The sequence below is a fragment of the Pinus tabuliformis genome, chromosome 6 (genome assembly GCF_031772625.1).
Source record: "Pinus tabuliformis cultivar Carrire ecotype Pingquan chromosome 6, CPIR1, whole genome shotgun sequence".
Taxonomy (NCBI): Eukaryota; Viridiplantae; Streptophyta; class Pinopsida; order Pinales; family Pinaceae; genus Pinus; species Pinus tabuliformis.
Window position 1 is genome coordinate 1,246,478,187 of NC_142292.1, and position 20,826 is coordinate 1,246,499,012.

Genomic DNA, 20,826 nt, shown 5'->3' on the forward strand with positions numbered 1-20,826 from the left:
AAATGAAATAAACTACTTAGCAGAAGGTTGTAGAGGAAAATAGAAGAATAGCAGCAATCACCAATACTCTGACGCTTCCCCGGCAATGGCGCCAAAAAGTATGGTGGGCCCCAGTATTGTAGCAATAATGCTACAACTCCTGGAGCTTCCTATCTCTAATTTTATCAACCCGGTAGTTCGTAACAAACTTGGAAGCGACGGTGCTGTATGCACAAGTACTAGCTCTTGCCGCAGCTGTCACTTGGTCAGCTGGCACAAGTCCACTAGGAGCTTAAGCCAACTTCTATGAGCTCTTAGAAGAAGCTTTTAACTGATGGATGAAAGCTAACTCAAAGGAAGCTAATCTACTTGCGGAAAGAAACTGAAAGCCAAAAAAAAAGGCAAACCCTAGCAAACCCTAATTCTACCAGCTAGTCCTACTGACGCAAAGGAGAGCATGCAAACTACTAAAAGAGATGCCATTACTTCTATGAAGGTAAAATACATGTGCCTAGACTACCTCTATTTGAAGAAAACATCTTTTTGTATTTTTGTTTAAGTTGTTGGAATTATCATGCATGTGCTTCTAACTATTTTTGACTGTGCAGAGGTGGATCAAGGAGGAGAAATGCTTGGGAAAGGTTGGGAAGGTTCAGAGAGGGTCTAAGGGGTCCCTAACACCCTTCCAAAGAGTCTCACAAAGTTTGGCTGCCAAGAAACCATGTTTATGAGCTTCTACAAGAAGTCTGCAGGGGTTCTACAGGATGTTCAGGATTTCTACAGGATGTTCTGTAATTCTTCTACAGGATGTTTCGAAATGGGATTTTGGAGCATGGATGGAGGGAAAAAGATGGAGGAATGAGTATGGAGGTGAAATAGGGGTGTGAAGAGGTCTAGGACTTGGTGGATGAGGCTAAGGAGCGATTGGATTTGTTCAAAGATGGAGGAAGCGATGATGCACAAGAATGTAGGAATTAGGGCAAGGTGGGGAAAGTATGGCAAATGAAGGGTACGAATCATGGACTAAGGGTTGGAGCAGATTATCTGGTGGATTATGGGTAGATAGAGAAGGATAACAGGTGCTCTACAAGTTATTTCCAACTTAACCAACAAAGACATGCAAGAAAACAAAGATCTAGTTATGCTACCCTAATATGATCTAGCTAACAGTAACAAGAATGGACAGCAGCTTTATTTGCAAGGAAACCATGTATATTAACTATGCAATGAAGCATTCAAATATCTGAACATGTAACCAACTTCTGCAAATGAAAACCAAACACTAATGATTGCATGGCAAAGCAAAGTCAGTGCTTTTGTGGGCAGCAAAGTCATCCTAGTCACAGCTCCTGATCCCACTAAGGGAGAGGTGAAACCACAGATGTTTGTTGGCCCTTTTCTTGAAGCTTTTTTTGTTAACAACCTATCAATGAAATCTGAGCATGAAAAGCTATTTTACACATAAAAAAACAAACTAAATAACAAAACAAGAGTTAGATCTAAATAGCAGTTTTTATTCTAAGAATGCAGCAAAAACACATAAAGATAATCAAAGGGGTGTTGGGCGCTTGAGATGGGCCCAACCCCAAGAGCTACAGCCTCCTAAGAGAGATTTAGAGCTAGTGCAAAGCTGGATTCATCTTTATTGATCAAGAAATGAAGAGTTACATCAAAACTGTCCACAAGGAGAACTTTAAAATGAGCTGACAGCAAAACTAATCTATTGCCTAGAAATCGAACTACAAAATGACTACAACAAGACTATGAAATGACTAACTACCAGCTAACAAAATGACTAACCACTAGCTACTATCTACTGGCTAACTAGCTAACATCCACTGGCTAACAAAATGACTAACGGGCTAACCCAAATGAGGCCCTAAGCCTTCTTATTTATACAATTTGAGGACCCAACAGTCCTCCTAAAATTTAGGGACTTGGCTGCCCAAGACTTGTAGTTAACAGCAGTCCTACTTGACTTGCTTGGCTGCCCTTGTGCTCATTGATTTGGTGGCCTTTGAACTCCGAGCTGATGGTGGAGAATTCGAGGTAAGGGCCCATAAATGAGGGGGACACCTTCCTACAAATCCTCTAGCTTGTTCTCCCACGAATTTGGCTGCCAAGTGCTCATTAAGACCTTCAATTTTGTCTCCAAGTGGACCAAAAAGGCTACACAAAGCATCCATTAGACTTGTTGGCATAATGACTAACCAAATTCACTCTATTAACATAAAAATAATCAAAAACATGCAATAAACCAATGAGAATGGTGGATTAAGTCAACTTAGGAGGTTGAATGAGCCCAAATAATTGTACATTTTTGGGGCTCATCAGCCATAGAGGACTTACCAGAGGAGATGCAGCGTCAGATGGTAGGAGTACCACAGGACTAGGTCTGACTATTTCAGCCTATGGCCAATGCCGTCATTTACTTTCTAGCTGCTCATCCTGAGAAGGATCGTTAGATAGAAGATCAGATCTTTTTGTGATTAGACATGATGATGGGCATAAGCCCAAATTTTGTAGGGTATTTTGTCTCAATTTTTGTATATTATTTTGGACACAAACACTCTATCTATATACAGACGATTTTATGATGATCATATATATAGATGATATTTCAATTATTTTTGATGTATTTTAATTTGATGAATGATTTATATGCCAGTCCAATGCTTGATTAGCAATAGAATCTGCTAAGGAATTTTCTGATCATGGAATGTGAACAAATGTGATGTAAACAAATGATCGTTGCAATAACCACACTCTCAGAAATTGGCAATACAAATAGGGATCTCATACTTGATAGATGTTATTTAGTTGAGATACTACCAGTTGTGAATCTAAATAGACTACTACCAAATCAATATCAAGAGATATCGATTCAGATTGTGAATTAATGACAGTGGTATATTCAACCATATTATTCGAAGCATGATGGATACATACTCCTCTCGATACCATCAACTAGCTAGATGGATAATAAATCAACCAAGCCACGGAAGCAAGGTTCTGGGTGTGTCTACTGGCACCATCGGCGAACCCTAGATATATCAAATCGTCCATCAATACCTACCAAAGTAGATCAAAAAAAATATCAACATCATTAAAACCGATAGATAGATATGTACAAACATACAATATATACAAACAAGTAAATGCACGGCCAAAGCCTAATCAAAGTACTTCTTAAGGTAGAGCCCATTTCTGGGTTCCATCAATTTGTTTCCTTCAAAGTCAATCAATTCATAAGCACCCTTTTTGAAAACTCGCTTGACAATAAAGGGACCATACTACATAGACTTAAACTTGCTTGCCCCCAAGGCATGTTTGTCTTGATTGTAGACCACGACAAGGTCGCCTTCAAAAAAATTTCTAGGATATATAACTTTATCGTATTGAGTTTTTACCCTCTTTTTATGGGCTTCGTTTATTGTGGTAGCATCTCGACGTTGCTCATCAAGATGCTCCAAATGAACGAGGCATTCTTTGAGACTAGAAATCTTAGGGAGAAGTTCAACAACTAGTTTAAGGGAAGGAATTTCACATTCGACAAGAAAAACAGATTCCAACTTGTAAACCAGTGGAAAGGGAGTAAAACCAGTGGCAGTATTAACTGACGTTTGGTATGCCCAAAGTGCCGGATATAACTTGATGTGCTAATTGGATCTAGCTTTGTTAATCGTCCTTTGCAGGATGATTTTAAGGGATTTGTTCATGGCTTCAACCTGCCCATTGGTTTGAGGATATAATACGGAGATGACTGATCCTACCAGAAACCCAACTTGAGAGCCAATTCAGACATCAGTTGATTTTGGAAATCACTGCCATGGTCAGTGACAATCTCTTTAGGAATACCGAACTGGAAAATAACTTGATTGAAGAGAAACAAGGCCACTATTTCACTGTCATTCTTGAAAGTAGGCATGGCCTCAACCCACTTAGTAAAGTAGTCTATGGCCACAATTATATAATTGTGATTTCCCGCCGAAGGTGGATTACAAGTAGTAAAATCAATGCCCCACTTTGTGAAAAGACCGACGGTGATAACAGGGAAAAGAGGAGCTGGATGTACGCGTATTTTCTGAGTATAGACCTGATAAGGATGGAATCTCTTGACCGCCTCAATACAATATTTGAATATCGAAGGCCAAAAGTGGACTGCTCACAAATTTTTTTGGGCTATAGCAAGCCCAGATAGATGACCAACACAAGCTCCACTATGGCAATCATTAAGCACTGACTCAGCCTCTTCCAAGGTTAAACAACGTCTAAGGACTGAATCAATCCCACGATGATATAAGGTGTCTGATCCAGATTTATATAGGAACGCAATAAAGTACGAAAATAACCATAAATACAGAGATACAACTGAAATAATACTTCATTTCATTAATGTAAAATATTGAAATATGATTACAAACAGAAATGGAAATAAACCAACTAGGGCGATGGTAGCTTATCTCTGAGAAGAGATGTGGTGGCTACATGCCTTTGAACTATGTTACAATGAGGCTCAAAGGCCTATTTTTGTTTAGAAACAATGGAAAACCCTAAACATCCAAAACCTAACCCTAGGAGATGAAGCGCTAAACTATGGGCCCTGTTTTGGGTAAATTGGTACATCAACTTCCTGGGGTCGTAACTTTGGCATACGATCTCCATTTGATGCACACTATAGCTCGTTATAAAGATCTATTCGAGGTCTAAAAATTTGGGAAGAGAAACATCGATCCATGGACCCATGTTGCTCCCATTTTTCCCAAAAAACATCGTTTAGGGCCTCAAAACGGCTCTGGAAGTTCAGGACTCGAAAAACTACTAAAAATAGTAAATTGTGAAACAATTAAGGAAACTGAAAAAATGAAAGAGACAATTGTGGGGGTCCAAGTGGGATAGGTGGGTGGTCACCAACATCCACCTGGATCATTGTTGTGAGGAAAAATGCCTATGCAGGACGATCCTATCCACCTAAGGTGTGACAGTGCCTTAGCAACAAACAGAGACAGCTATTCTAGTATTCTTCCTTTATGAATTAAGAATGAAGAGAGAGATGGATGGACTAACCGGTGTCTTCCGTTTGTCCCTTGATCCGGCTTCTCTTCTCTTGGAGAGTTCCCAGCTACTTGCCTTCTCGCTCGCCCAGCTTCAAGAGGTTTCTGCAAGATCACAAGAAGAGAACACTACACAAGACATGGATTCATATTCATAACTAGTTTAGGATTAGAAATAAACTAAACATACTAATGCAATCATACATCAAAGATACCTCAGTATATAGGAGAAACCAAGATAGCTTTATTGATGAATAACAAGGTTCAGGAAGAGATACAACCCAGAGGGCTCCAATCCAGCATCTCCTTCCCAGTAAATGGAATTCCTATCTTCACCCCCTTCAAAGCATTAAGCACCCAATGATTCCAATCTCAAACCAACAGCACTTCTTTGCAATAACAAAATTCCAGCCTCTGGATCTCATGGAGGAGAGATCCATATATAGATGTTTGGAGAGAGGATGAGTCAGCTTGAGATCTGACTAGTGTCCTCTCCCTCTGTCAGTTCTTGATTCCACTTGGAGGTTCTTGCTTCCACTTGGAGATTTGGAACCTCTTACTCATCACCAGTCGAATTCCCTGAGGCAAGTGTCATTTTGGAAGCTTCTTGGGTTTTGACACCTTGAGAAATGAGCTTGCCACATGTCCACTCTCATTCAACGCAGGTAGCCAGTGTTCCATTTGACATTCAACGCAGGTAGCCAGTGTTGGCTTTGACATTCAGCGCAAACAGCTAGTGTAGCCACTGAAATGATCCTGAATTGACTTGTTTTTGAGCAGTTTCTGGTGGAGAACTTCTGTGAATTGCTGTGGTTTGTTAGCCTTGTTCCTCTAGCGGTAGGAACAACATGTTTAGGGACTTTGGATCCCTTAGATTATGGACATTTCATGCTCAATGCTGTAAGGCACAAAAATGTCTATAACAGTTGCCCCCTAAAGTATGAGGCTGTTTATCGGGTGAAATGATTTATCAGGGGGATCCGAAGTTCATCCAATGCTGGGAGGAGACCTGTAATAAGATACAATACAATACATTATTTTTCATATTGCTTTCATGATCTAGCTGAGGCGGGCATTCCCATGCTCAGCTTTATAAATTCATTTTTCTGTACATAGAACAGACAATCGTCTGATGGTAGACTGATAATTTTGATGAAATTATCATCCTTTGAGTAGGATGATTATCTGCTGCAATGATGTACATGTCAATGTCTTTATCTTTCCTGAATATATATCGCAACCCGGATGGATGAAACTAGATCCAGGGTCTTAAAACTCGTTCTATCTTCACTCTAAGTACAAGTCGATCCATGTGAGAAATGTTCTGAAGTCGAACATGGAAAGACATCGCTTGATTACCGGTCAATGATGTAAACCGTTAACAAGCGCGAGAGGAATCACCGATAATGATAATGACCCTCAAGGTACTGCAGTACAATTCACGTGGCGTGAATAGAGGACTTGGCGTCGAACACCACGCAAAATCTTTCGGTCGAAGGTCATTGATGTATACCTATTGCCGGAAGTGAGAAACTTGCCATTGAGGCATGCAAGCTTCAAAGTACTGAAGGGGTTGTTCCTAGATCAACTTCTTGGATAATGAGCTGATGTCGACAAGAAGCGATCCGTCAAAGGAGGGCCTTAATGAATCCCACATCAGTGACACGGAACGGAGCTAATGATTATAATGGAGGTGAAAACGATCTGTGACATATGATTCAGGGTGGCGGTCATGAAAGGATGAAGGATAATGTATGGCAGTGGATGGGACACGGTTGACTCTTCTGAACGACTTCTCTTGAACATATGGCGACACTGATATGATGGATCGGTAGCATTACCCCAAATATGGATGGTATGGCGAGACCATGGATGTGATCGGTGAATGAAACAACCCAACCCGATTGTGGTATGGAGGAAGAGTGTCATGTTCAAGAGCGACTTGCTACCATCAAAGTTTTCTTTAGTTTCTCCCAATTTTTCACCAGTCATTGCTGACCAGTACCTCTTTATTTTTGTCAAGCTTGAGGAGGATAACATATGCTTGTTCTATAACCTGCCCTTCGGGCAAGCCCATCGCTATGTTTTAACGAGCCTAGCGATAGTGCAACTCGTTCTCGTCTAAAGACAAGTTTGTCGCTATTTAATGATTTTAACGAGTCTAACGACAAAGATAACTCGGTCCTTTTCATTTTTAGAGAGTCTGAAAAGGTACATAAAGTTAACTCCAAAAGTCCTTTTTCGTCATCTAATCCCTTAAGTTCGAAAAAGTATAAAACAATACAGAAGGGATGAGTTTTCTATAGTTTTAACGAGCCGAATAAAACAAGCGCTCGATCTTTTTGTGCAATAATCCCTCAGGTCCAAAAAGATTAAAATCTGGAGGAGGGATAGCACTTCCTGTCCCTTTAACGAGCTGGAAGGCCAAGGACTCGGAAATCTTTTCATATTTTACGAGTCAGTTGAAAAGAGCTTAAAGAAGACTCGTCTTTTGAGGAACGAGTGATAAACAGGGTTAGCAGCTGATTCCAGGTACAGGTTGGAATTTTCCAATCACGGCAGTGTCACAAGGATGGCTAGGTGAAATCACTCTTCGCAGCTGTTCCTCAAAATGGGTAAACAATCATATGGAGGTGAACGATCGGCCAATGGAAAAGTGGAGGTGACGGTGCAAACACGACCAAGGCTTTAATGGCTGATGATATTACATTCATAGTGGTTATTTATCGGGATAGTTCATTTTTTAACGAGCTTAAACGCGGGTGGAAACATTTGCTCGATCTTATGTTTATTTTTTAACGAGCATGAACTATGTGCTAAAACTGCTCGGATCTTGCGTTTATTTTTTTACGAGCATAAACTGTGTGCTAAAATTGCTCGAATAATCCAGTCATATGATAAGAGTGTCTCATTGAGATTCTATTTTTTATGGAGCTTCATCTCACAAAGCTATGCCCCGCATCTTTCTTTATGCAAGTTAGGAAACGGCTAACCCAAAAAACAGATAAATAACCGCTCTTTGCTTGCACTCCAAAAGGTTTGCATGCCCCCAGGTATAAAGTATGATTTCGAGGTTACCTCTACTTATTTTCCTTCAAAACAATTGTTTTAAAGAGATAGGCTTACCTCTTTCAGGTTACCCAAAGATTGTCTCGTTAATCTTTCAAACAAAACACTTCCTCGGCAATGTCTACCGAAATAGACAAAGGTGAGTGACGATGCCCGCCAACTTACATAACTTTGACAAAAGAATCTTATTCTAGAATAACCCTCTTCCAGCATGGGCGGGGTACAGACTAGTCATATTCTCCCGCGGAAACCTACTCTATACCCAAATTTTCCCTGCCGAAGCAGACCAGGACGCATGCCCACTGGGTTCCAGTCATATCCTCCCGGATTACTCGCGCTCATCAAGAGGACGGACCGTGGGTTGAGACACTTCTTGCGTGAATAGACCATTTAGGGATGGTAAATGACTATTTGCGATGCGTGATCCGGGAAATGAAAGTTGGTCCACGAGCTTGACCACTCTTCCTTCATGCGGAAAACACATTAGTCTAAAGAGTGAGGAGACGATAGCTCCCATGCAATATATATAGTCTCGTCCAAGGAGTAGGTTATAATCCAAGGGTCCTTGAACGACCATCACGTTCATTTGAACGGTCTTCCCTTTCAATGTTATGGGCACATTGGGGAGGATCCCTAAAGGTCGACTGGTTCCTTTATCGAAGCCTGATAGATTTCTCATTTCAGGCAAAAGCGCTGGTGAACCAAGCGCTTTCCTAGAAATAGAGGAAAGGATACTCACAGATGCCCCCTCATCAATGATAGTGCCAGCCATTACCATTCTGTATATTTGAACGATAATCCTGAATGGTATGCTTGCTGGCAACCGGGGTCTGCCTAGTTGGTTCCAGTCGAAGGACACAACCAGGTTGCTTGGTGGTGGGACCGAATAGACGGCCAGGTATGACTCTGACGAAGTTCCTTCCTGCGATAAAGGAATGGGAAAATTACCCCCTGGTTCATCGGAGTCTGTGTTGATGAAGAGAATTTGGATGGTGTCGTCTTTATTCTCCTCTGTGATGGTATCATTCGAAGATAGAGCCTTTGAAGGCAAAACCGGGTCAACTTCCGCCTCAACCTTTTGACTTTCGTCAGGCATGGATCTAGAAAGTTCATCTTCAATGATAGGTGCTTCGGCTGACCACTTGGGCGGGCCATCCGGGTTCTCAACTAGTGAAGGACTTGGCAGGAGTTTTTGATATCCAGGAGGAAGTTGCGCTCGTAAAATCGGGCGATCTTCCAGAACTCTTTTAGCCTCATCTAAGAAGGGACAACGGTGGATGGCATGGTCGCCTTCACACAGTTTGCAGGGAAATCTAGCTTTCCCTCTTTGTCCTAGGACTTCACTTTCACTAGTCGACGGTGAGCTGTCAACATGGCTATCAGAGGTCGACGCTACCGAATTGTGCAAACGGGGAGACCAGTCCCTTAGTATCCGAGGGATGCAGGGACAATCTCTGTGGAAGTGGTCTCCCTTGCATATGACACATGGCGATTTAGGCCTAGTCAGTACTGTGTGTGGATTTTTGTCAGACGACACTTGTTTGCCCCCAGTCGCTTTTGGCTCCTTCTTCTTCTTTTCCTTCTTCTCCTTAGGAACTTGGTTTTTTGTTTTACGAGTTCCGTCAAGCAAAGAGGAAGGAGGAGAGGAAGAGTTAGATGAAGTAGAAGGCTGGTTGGCAACTCTGGTTTGGTCTAACTATTGACTCGACTGTTCAGGAATAGTGGTGGTTTGAACGACATTGGTTGAAAAGAGCCAGACCGGCAGGCCAATTGTCAGTCCTGGAAGCGACAATGTGGCCATATGAGGCGCACCAACATCTCCCCAAGAGGAGAAGGGACTAGGATTTCCACCAAGGGGAATTCCTTGGTTGGTGTGCTCCATTTTTTCAACCTAAAGATCAACGCAGGAATAGGGGTGATTGTTCCGTTTAAAATAAATTTTTAACGACGCTTAGACACAACTTGCTTTTTCAATTTTAAAGAGTCGAGAAAAAGCTAAAGATGACTCTAGTCTCCTTCGATGTTTTAACGAGCCCGAAGTGACAAATGCTCGGATGGACTTTTTCCGTTATAGAGTCTGAAAAAGGCCAAAAGGAACTGCTATGGAGTTCTAGGCAGAGGGTGTGCCAAACTTTTCGCAAAACCGCAGAATACTTTTTAGGGTACGGGCGGTCGATCTTCCTGAATGCTGTGTTCAGTGCATTGCGATCAGTAGGGCGACCGAAACGGCTTCCTAAGGATAAAGGTTTTATGCCTATAGGGGTCTCCCAATATATACGCGACGGTACGTGGGAGCACAATCCGTACTGGCACTATCGTCCCTCAGGAGGAATCACCCACCATCCACGAGATCGACAGTCACCAGGCTTTACGACGCCAGAACACGTCTCTAGCCTAGACCTCTATGTTGTGCGTTATGTTGCAAAGTGTTGTTAAGTTCATTCAATTTATTTTAGGTTGATCTTTTTAGAAGTTTACAATTCCTAAATGCAGTCTAAAGATGATAAGCAAGCTTTATATCTTTTCAACTTTGAAAATCCTAGCTACTAAGGGAAAAGAAAGACACCATCTTTTCTCAAAGAGCAATCAGCACACTCTAATGCACTTTTCCTAAATCCAACATGCAAACTATCAAAATGCAAATGCACAATGCAGGTGTTTGTTTTCCGCTTTCTTAGTATTGATGCCTACAAAGAAAGCTTTTTGTACAACTTTGAATTTGCTTTTAAATGACAAATACAAACAAGTTTACTTTTTCGAAATCAGAGAGGGTAGAGGAGATTACAACACTTAACGATTTTCGAAATGAATACTTGTTTCGACACTTAAAAGAGACAAACTCAAACCAATAAGCAAGAGTAAATGTATAATCAACTGCAAACAACCAATGAACTCTCTCCTAAGATCACAATCAACAGATCTGAATCAAGGGCTACAGGATGACTATTTCACTCTTGCAAAGGAAAACTGTAAATGACGCAAAAACACATAAAAACACTCACAGTCTTTTTGTACAAAAGGAGGCGGAATTTAAGCAGAGAAAAGGAGTTATCAGACTGGTACCTATGCTGGTTACAAGCTGCAAAAATCAGAGATCAAAACAAGGCAAAACAGAGCAGAGAACCCCAGCTGCACAAGGGCAAACTGGTTCAACGCAACCTCAACATAGGGGTTTTGACATTCAGCGCAGGTAGCCTTCACGGGACCTGCGTTGAAATGCAGAATGCCTTCACTGGGTCTGCGCTGAAGGAGAAACTCTCGTTTCCCACAGGTTCTGGGTCACAGATTGCTATTTAATTCACTGTTTCAGGCCAAATAAAAGCAACAAGCAAGGTGCAATCAAAGGGATGCTTTGAGGGGGTGATAAGATCTATCACAAAGGATCATCAAATCATTTGTGAGTCCATTGTTCAGATCATAGACAAGTCCAGTGATTGGATCAAAGCAGCAACTGTCTACTTTGCATCTGGGAATAGCAGATGCAGTTCGATTGTTGCTGTCAAGTCTATGAAACAAACAATGATGGAAACACAAATAAAATGACTAAACAGATCTCCCCAGTGGAGTCGCCAATTTGTTGTGGGGAAAAATGCCTATGCAGGACGATCCTATCCACCTAAGGTGTGACAGTGCCTTAGCAAAAAACAGAGACAGCTATTCTAGTATTCTTCCTTTATGAATTAAGAATGAAGAGAGAGATGGATGGACTAACCGGTGTCTTCCGTTTGTCCCTTGATCCGGCTTCTCTTCTCTTGGAGAGTTCCCAGCTACTTGCCTTCTCGCTCACCCAGCTTCAAGAGGTTTCTGCAAGATCACAAGAAGAGAACACTACACAAGACATGGATTCATATTCATAACTAGTTTAGGATTAGAAATAAACTAAACATACTAATGCAATCATACATCAAAGATACATCAGTATATAGGAGAAACCAAGATAGCTTTATTGATGAATAACAAGGTTCCAGAAGAGATACAACCCAGAGGGCTCCAATCCAGCATCTCCTTCCCAGCAAATGGAATTCCTATCTTCACCCCCTTCAAAGCATTAAGCACCCAATGATTCCAATCTCAAACCAACAGCACTTCTTTGCAATAACAAAATTCCAGCCTCTGGATCTCATGGAGGAGAGATCCATATATAGATGTTTGGAGAGAGGATGAGTCAGCTTGAGATCTGACTAGTGTCCTCTCCCTCTGTCAGTTCTTGATTCCACTTGGAGGTTCTTGCTTCCACTTGGAGATTTGGAACCTCTTACTCATCACCAGTCGAATTCCCTGAGGCAAGTGTCATTTTGGAAGCTTCCTGGGTTTTGACACCTTGAGAAATGAGCTTGCCACATGTCCACTCTCGTTCAACGCAGGTAGCCAGTGTTCCATTTGACATTCAACGCAGGTAGCCAGTGTTGGCTTTGACATTCAGCACAAACAGCTAGTGTAGCCACTGAAATGATCTTGAATTGACTTGTTTTTGAGCAGTTTCTGGTGGAGAACTTCTGTGAATTGCTGTGGTTTGTTAGCCTTGTTCCTCTAGGGGTAGGAACAACATGTTTAGGGACTTTGGATCCCTTAGATTATGGACATTTCATGCTCAATGCTGTAAGGCACAAAAATGTCTATAACAATCATTCCTCCCCCCTTAGGAAGCAATGGTCCCCATTGCGTTGAGTTCCTCCATGAGACGAGGAAACTACTGCTGAACTTGGTCCTTGGTGAGTTGTTCTGCAATCTCTGATGTGTCCAGTAATGGTAGGAAGCATGGTTGAGGGTGGTCGACATTGAACACAGTGCAAACAAAGGAATGGGGAAATGTTGTGCTCCAAAACATTGTTTCCCACAACTTTGGTATGGGCTCTTGTAAGGCGTTCTTTCTGTAGATGTAACCAGACTTTGTCGCCCACTTGAAACCTGTGTGGCACCCGATGTTGATCATGTCAGTGCTTGTACTTGGAATTTTATAGAATGGAGTGGTGATAAATTGACCTGTTGGGTAGAGGTGCTTCGGAAGTCATATCAGATGAATGGTTGACCTGATAGTGCAACAGTGTCCCTGTGGGTGAGGAGAAAATGTTCCTATCTACTTTCATGACCGTATCCATCTGCTGCTATTGCTGCATGGAGGAACCCTTTGCGGGGGTCTTGGATGTGGAAACGATCTTCCCCTCACTTTGAGGGTGAACCAGAAAAAAAATAAATTTCCTAGACTGGGAGATGAGCTTGCTGCCTTTCTTAGCAGTGATCAAAGAGGTGGCGGTAGGTGGGGCTACCTACGGTATCCTATATAATGAATTACCCAAATAAATAATAACAGTGCGAGGCCATGACTCATACACAACATGTTGCCTCCACAAGTATGGTTGGCCTAATAATACATCACAAACATCAAGAGGTGCAACATCACACAATACCTCATTTGTGAAGGGCTTGATGTTGTAGGGAAGGCGACATTGCTGTAGGACTTGGAGATCTCATCCTCGGTGAAGCCACCTGATACTGTATGGTTGAAGGTGTGGTGTATTCGGTAGGCCCAACCACTTCATGACCTCTACCAAAATGAGGTTCTTTTGGCTCCAACTATTAATAATGAATTGCAACAGCGAACCCTTCACCCACATCTGTCAGTAGAAAAGATGATCCCCCTCCTCTAGATCTTCGGGCTCATTCTTCTGGATCTTGTTGGTGACAATAGTGGTGCTGGGCTCCGTGTTAATTATTTTCTTCCTTTTTCCATTCCCCTTGTCGGGTTCTGACTCAGGGTCGGAACATACATCATATTTGGAAGCCTTCAACTTGGCCACCAACGTTTGCTTGGTTCGACACTCACTTGTGTTGTGAGTGGGGCTCTTATGGAACTCACACCACTTTCTTGTGTCCTTTTTTGACTTCATGGTGTCTTTCTTTTCCTGCAGCTTTGATGGGTTGTCTTGGGTCACCCCACCTTGGCTTTATCCTTTGTTATTCAGATTCGCAGATCCAAAGTCTCACTTCTTTCGTTTAAACTTCTGCTCGATTTTGACAGCGTATCGGTGTGCCGTGCTGAGAGAGGAATGAATTCCAAGTGGGTGTGGCTGAAAATAGTGAGCCCATACTTTCATCCTTCTGCTCACAGTAGGTTTCCCACCAGTCCTTGACGTGGGGGGCTGCTTTGAGAAGAGTGAAAATAATCTTTTCTCGATTGGAAAAATCATGAATAGAAAAATACCCTTCTAGCATATTTAACTGTTTATCTATGACATCTGCATCTATCTGACCCTCAAATATGGGGATTCAAAGTTAACTTGTACCTTAAAGGGTGTGGCATTTCTAGAGTAGCTGTTGGAAGCCGATGCATTGCCCCTAGGTAGCCGCTGAAGGATCTGGGCAAAGTTGTCCATCATCGCGCTCCTTTGTCGCTCGAGGGCTTTTTTGAGCAATATTTTGATAAGATCTTCCGCCCCTTCATCTTTCTTTTCATCTGCCATGGGAGGCCGTCAAGATTTGCGAGGCTAGTCTTGCAAAGGTTCGACCAATTCAAGCCCTAACTCCTTATATCCCAACATCGTTGGGGACATGCAAAGAAAAACAGAGAAAGAGCAGACCGCTCTGATACCACTGATCCAAATTTATACAAGAATACAATAGAGTACAGAAATAACCATAAATATAGAGATGCAGTGGAAATAATACATCATTTCATTAATGTAAAATACTGAAATATGCTTACAAATAGAAATGGAAATAAACCAACTAGGGCGATGGTAGCTTATCTCTGAGAAGAGACATGGCAGTTACATGCCTCTGAAATGTGTTACAATGAGACTCGAAGGCCTATTTATTGTTGAGAAACAATGGAAAACCCTAAACATCCAAAAACCTAACCCTAGGAGATGAAGCGCCAAACTATGGGCCCCGTTTTGGGTAAATTGTTACATCAACTTCCTGGGGTCGTAACTTTGGCATACAATCTCCGTTTGACGTGCACTATAGCTCATTAGAAAGATCTATCCGAGGACTATAAATATGGGAAGAGAAAAACCCATGGACCCGTTTTTTTTCCCAATTTTCCCAAAAAACGTCATTTAGGGCCTCAAAACAGCGCTAGATGCTCAGGACCCAAAAAACTGCTAAAAATATAAAATTTTGCTACAATTAAGGAAACTGAAAAACTGAAAGAGACAGTTGTGGGGGTCCAAGTGGGATAGGCGGGTAGCCACCAACATCCACCTGGATCAACATAATTCTTAGCGAGGTGACGCAATTTTCTACGCTCGTCCTTGGAAAAAGTGGGCATAAACTTCGAAGTCTGGAGATATATAGTGATATCTCCATACCAAGGATATTGTGAGGAAATAAGAAATAGATATTCATCAGGAAAATTTTCCTCGTGCATGATTTCTTCCTCACAAGGCAACTCTGATATCAACTCTGCAAACACTAAATATTTCTTAGAGTTAGCTGACATGAATTTGAGGTCAAATTCTTGTAAAATGACAATCCATCTATTAGATTTGCCCCCAATCACTCACCTACTGAGAACAAACTGAAATGGATTAATGACCGCTAAGATGAACGTTTTTCAAAGCATAATATAATGTTGAAGCCGCTAGACATCGTGGACAGATGCTGATCCATATTTAAACAGGAATGCAACAAAATACAGAATACCCATGTACATAGAGAAGTGGCAGAAATAATACTTCATTTCATTAATGTAAAATACTGAAATATGCTTACAAACGAAAATGGAAATAAACCAGCTAGGGCAATGGTAGCTTATCTCTGAGAAGAGAAGTGGCAGCTACTTGCCTCTAAAATGTGTTACAATGAGGCGTGAAGGCCTGTTTATTGTAGAAACAATGGAAAACCCTAAACATCCAAAAACCTAACCCTACGCCAAACTGTGGGCCCCGTTTTGGGTAAATTGGTACATCAACTTCCTGGGGTCGTAACTTTGGAATACGATCTCCATTTGATGTGCACAATATCTCTCTAGAAATATCTATCCGAGGACTACCACTTTGGTAAGACCAACATTAGTCCATGGAGCCATGTTGCTCCTATTTTTCCCAAAAAAGCGTTGTTTAGGGCCTCAAGACGGCTCCAGAAGTTCAAGACCCAAAAAAATTCTAAAAATAGTAAATTGTGCTACAATTAAGGAAACTAAAAAAATGAAAGAGACAATTGTGGGGGTCCAAGTGGGATAGGTGGGTGGCCACCAACATCCACCTGGAGCATTCCTCCCCCCTTAGGAAGCAATAGTCTCCATTGCATTGAGTTCCTCCCTAAGGTGAGGAAACTTCTGTTGAGTTGGGTCCCTGGTGAGTTGTTCTACATCCTCTGATGTGTCCAGTAATGGTGGGAAGCATGGTCGAGTGCGGTCCACATTGAACACTCGGTGCAAGCAAAGGAATGGGGAAATTCTGTGCTCCAAAGCATTGTTTCCCACAACCTTGGTATGGGCTCTTGTAAGGCGTTCTTTCTGTAGATGCAACCAGACTTTGTCGCCCACTTGAAACGTGTGTGGCACTCGATGTTGATCATGTCACTACTTGCACTTGGAATTTTCCACAATGGAGTGGCGATATATCAACCCATTGGCAGAGGTGCTAGGGGAGTCAAATCAAACGAATGCTTGACCTGACAGTGCAACGGTACCCCTGTGGGTGAGGAGAAGATGTTCCTGTTTGCTTTCATGACCACATCCATCTATTGTTGCTACTGCATGGAGGAACCCTTCGTGGGGGTCATGGATGTGGTGGCAATCTTCCCCTTACATTGGGAGCGAACCAGACAAAGAATGAATTTCCTAGTCTGGCAGATGATCTTGCTGCATTTATTAGCAGAGATCAAAGAAGTGGTGATAGGTGGTGCTACCTCCGGTATCCTGTATAATGAATTACCCAAAGAAACAATAACAACACGAGGCCTTGGCTCAAACCAAGCATGTCGCCTCCACAAGTATGGCTGGCCTAATAATACATCACAAACATCCAGAGGTGCAACATCAATCAATACCTCATCTGTGAAGGGCTTGATGGTGTAGGGAAGGCGACACTGCTGGCAGACTTAGAGATCTCATTCTTGGTGAAGCCACCAGATACTGTATGGTTGCAGGTATGGTGTAGTTGGTATGCCCAACTACTTCATGACCTCTGCTGAAATGTGATTCTTTTGGATGCTACTATCAATAATGAATTGCAACGGAGAACCCTCCACCCAAATTTGTGAGTGGAAAAGACGCTCCCCCTCCTATGGATCTTCGTGCTCATTCTTCTGGACCTTTGCAGTGGCATTAGTGGCATTGGACACTGCATCAATGATTTGCTTCCCTTTTTCATTCCCCTTGTCAGGTTCCGACTCGGGGTCGCAACATGCATCTGATTCGAAACCCTTCAACTCAGCCACTAGTGACTGCTTGTTCTGATACTCACTTGTGTTGTGAGTGGGGCTCTTATGGAACTCACATCACTTTCCTATGTCCTTCTTCAACTTCATGGTGTTGTTCTTTTCTTGCAGCTTTGACGGGTTGTCTTGGGTTACCCCACCTTGGCTTTGTCCTTTGTTCTTTGGATTCGCAGATCCAAAGTCTCGATTCTTTTGTCTAAACTTCTGCTCGATTTTGACAGCGTATCGGTACGCCGTGCCAAGAAAGAAGATGTTTAGGAACTCCATATTGTCCTGGATGTATCTGTGTAGGTAGCTGCGGTATTTGAGTACCAAATGCAGCTCAGTATCCCTGATACTCAACTGTGTGCGAAGGGTATGAAAAATGTTTCTGAACTCCAGCACATCTTGGTCCCCTCCTTGCCGTAGCGTGGTCCACTTTATGTATTTGTCCTCATAGCTTTTGACAGGGTAGTACTACTCCTTGATGGCATCTTGGAATGAATTCCAAGAGGGTGTGGCTGAAAATAGTGAGCCCGTACTCAGTTTGATCATGAGGCAAAAGACTGCCCTTCGGTGATAGCAAGGATGCACGGAAAGGGGGTCTGTGTTATAGACATTTTTGTGCCTTACAGCATGAAGCATGAAATGTCGATAATCTAAGGGATCCAAAGTCCCTAAACAGGTTGTTCCTACCCCTAGAGGAACAAGGTCAGCAAACCACAGCACTAAATATCAGTTCTCCACCTGAAAACACTCAAAAACAAGCTAATTCTGGATCATGTCAACTGCCCCACTGAGCATCTGCGCTGAATGTCAACTGCTCCACTCTGTACCTGCGCTGAATGTCAACTCTAATGAAGGCTACCTGCGCTGGGCGAGATTGGCCAAGTGGCACAGTCATTCTGCAAGGTGTCAAATGCCCAGGAAGCTTCCAAAATGACACTTGGATCAGGGAATTCGCCTTGTGATGAGTAAGAGGATCTAGATCTCCAAGTGGAAGCAAGAAACTCCAAGTGGACTCAAGAACTGAAGTATAACTGAAGTGGGAGAGGACACTAGTCAGCTTCATGCCAAACTCAAGCTGACTCATCCTTTCTCCAAAACTCCTATATATAGAGCTCTCTCATGAGGTCTAGGGAGGCTGGAATCTTGTGAATGTAAGGAAGTGCTGTTGGTTTGAGTATAGAACTATTGGGTGATTGCTTTGAGGGAGGTGAAGAGGAGATTTCTTTCTGCTGGGAGGTGTTGCTGGATTGGGCCTATTATGGTTGTAACACTCTCAGAACTTTACTTCTTCCATTAATAAAGCATTTGAGGTTCTTCTATATGCATGTGTCTCTGTGGCGTATTGATGCTTGTATATTTGATTTATTCTAATCCTTGAATCAATTATGGATGTATGCTTCTTGTAGTTTCCCTTTCTTGTGCTTTTGCAGGATCTTTGTGTAGCTGGGCCAGTGAAAGAGCAAGGAGCTGGGAGCAAGCAGCAAGGAGAGAAGATTGGATCAAACATTAGCGGAAGACAACGGTTAGTGGATCTCTTTCTCCCCTCTCTTACATCTCATAAAGAAGTAATCTTGAATAGCTTTGCATTCAGTTGTTGCTGAGGTACTATCACCCTTAGAGTGGGATAGGGTCATTCCGTATTGGATACTTTTCCCAACAACAAATTGGCGACTCCGCTGGGGATCGTATCTTGTTGGTTGTTTGTGTTTTTTGCTATTCATTTCATAAACAAAGGGAGTACCGAATCGAACTGCATTTGGATCTTTCAAATGCAAAGTAGAGGGCAGCTACTCTAGCTCAGTTTCTGGGCAAGTTTATGATTTGAAGAGCTGATCCACAAGGACTCTAATAAGCTCTTAGTGATAGCTTTTCATCCTCCTTGTCATCCCTTAGTGTGTCCTTGACTGATAGCTTCTGATTTGGCCAAAAACTGTGAATTTTTGAGCAATCTGTGACCCGGAAACCAAGAAAAACGAAAGTTTCATTCTTCAGTGCAACTGCTGTGAAGGCTGTCTGCATTTCAGCGCAGTTCCCGAAGGGGCTACCTGCGCTGAAAGTCAAACAGACAGTGTCCCACCTGCGCTGGACCAGTCTTGCCTTGTGCTACTGGGGTTTCCTGCTGTTTCTTGCCCTGTTTTCACCGTTGTTTTTGCTGCCTGTTACCAGTCAATGTGCCTATCTGAAACCAACTTTCCTTGCCACTATTCCGCCTCGGTTGTATAAAGAAACTGTATTTGTTCTTTGTGTATTTCTTACATCATTTACAGTTTCCCATAACGAAAGTGAACTAGTATTGCTGTGACCTCTTAGATCTAGACCTGTGATAAAGTGTCGTTTTGATCTTAAGAGTTAGTTTGTTTGCTGTTCATAGCTGATTGAGCTTTTGCTTTCGTCATATGGTTTGAGTTTATATATTTCTAGTGTCGAAACAAGTAAATCTTAAGGTGTCTTTTGATTTTGGACAAGCTTGTTTGCTTTCACTTGAAATTGAATTCAAAGTTATACAACAGCTTTCTTTTTGTGTCGCACAAACATTAAGAAAGAGAAAATAAATACTTGCATTGTGCATGTGCATTATGACAGTTTGCATGTTGATTTAGGGAAAAGTGCATTAGTGTGTGCTCTATGATCTGTGTGAAAAGATGTTATCTTTCTTTTCCCTCAGTAGTTAAGATTTTCAAAGTTGAAAGATTGAAAAGCTTGCTTATCATCTTAGACTGCATTTAGGAGTGTTATCATACATCTCGTGGTGATCCATAAAGGCAAACTGCTAAACAAGATCAACCTTAAAATAAATTGAATTTACATAACAACGCATTGAAACATAACGCAAACACATAGAGGTCTAAGCTAGAGACGTGTTCCGGCATCGTTAAACGTGATATCTTAGCGTTGAGTGGTTGGGTGATTCCTCCACGGTGAAGCGATAAGTATCAATACGGACTTGTGCTCCCACGTACCGTCGCGTATATATTGGGAGACCCCTATAGGAACAAAGCCTTTATCCAATAGGAAACTGTGTCGGCCACCCTACTGATCGCAATGCAGTGAACACAGCATTCACGAAGATCGACCACTCGTACTGTAAAACGTATTCTGTGGTTTTGCGAAAAGTTTGGCACACCCTCTGCCTAGAACTCCAGAGCAGTTTCTTTTGGCCTTTTTCAAACTCTATAACTGAAAAAGTCCATCCGAGCATTTGTCACTTCGGGCTCGTTAAAACATCGAAGGAGACTAGAGTCATCTTTAGCTTTTTCTCGACTCTTAAAAAGTGAAAAAGCAAGTTGTGTCTAAAGCGTCGTTATAAAATTTATTTTAAACGGAACATAATCACCTCCAATTCCCGCGTTGA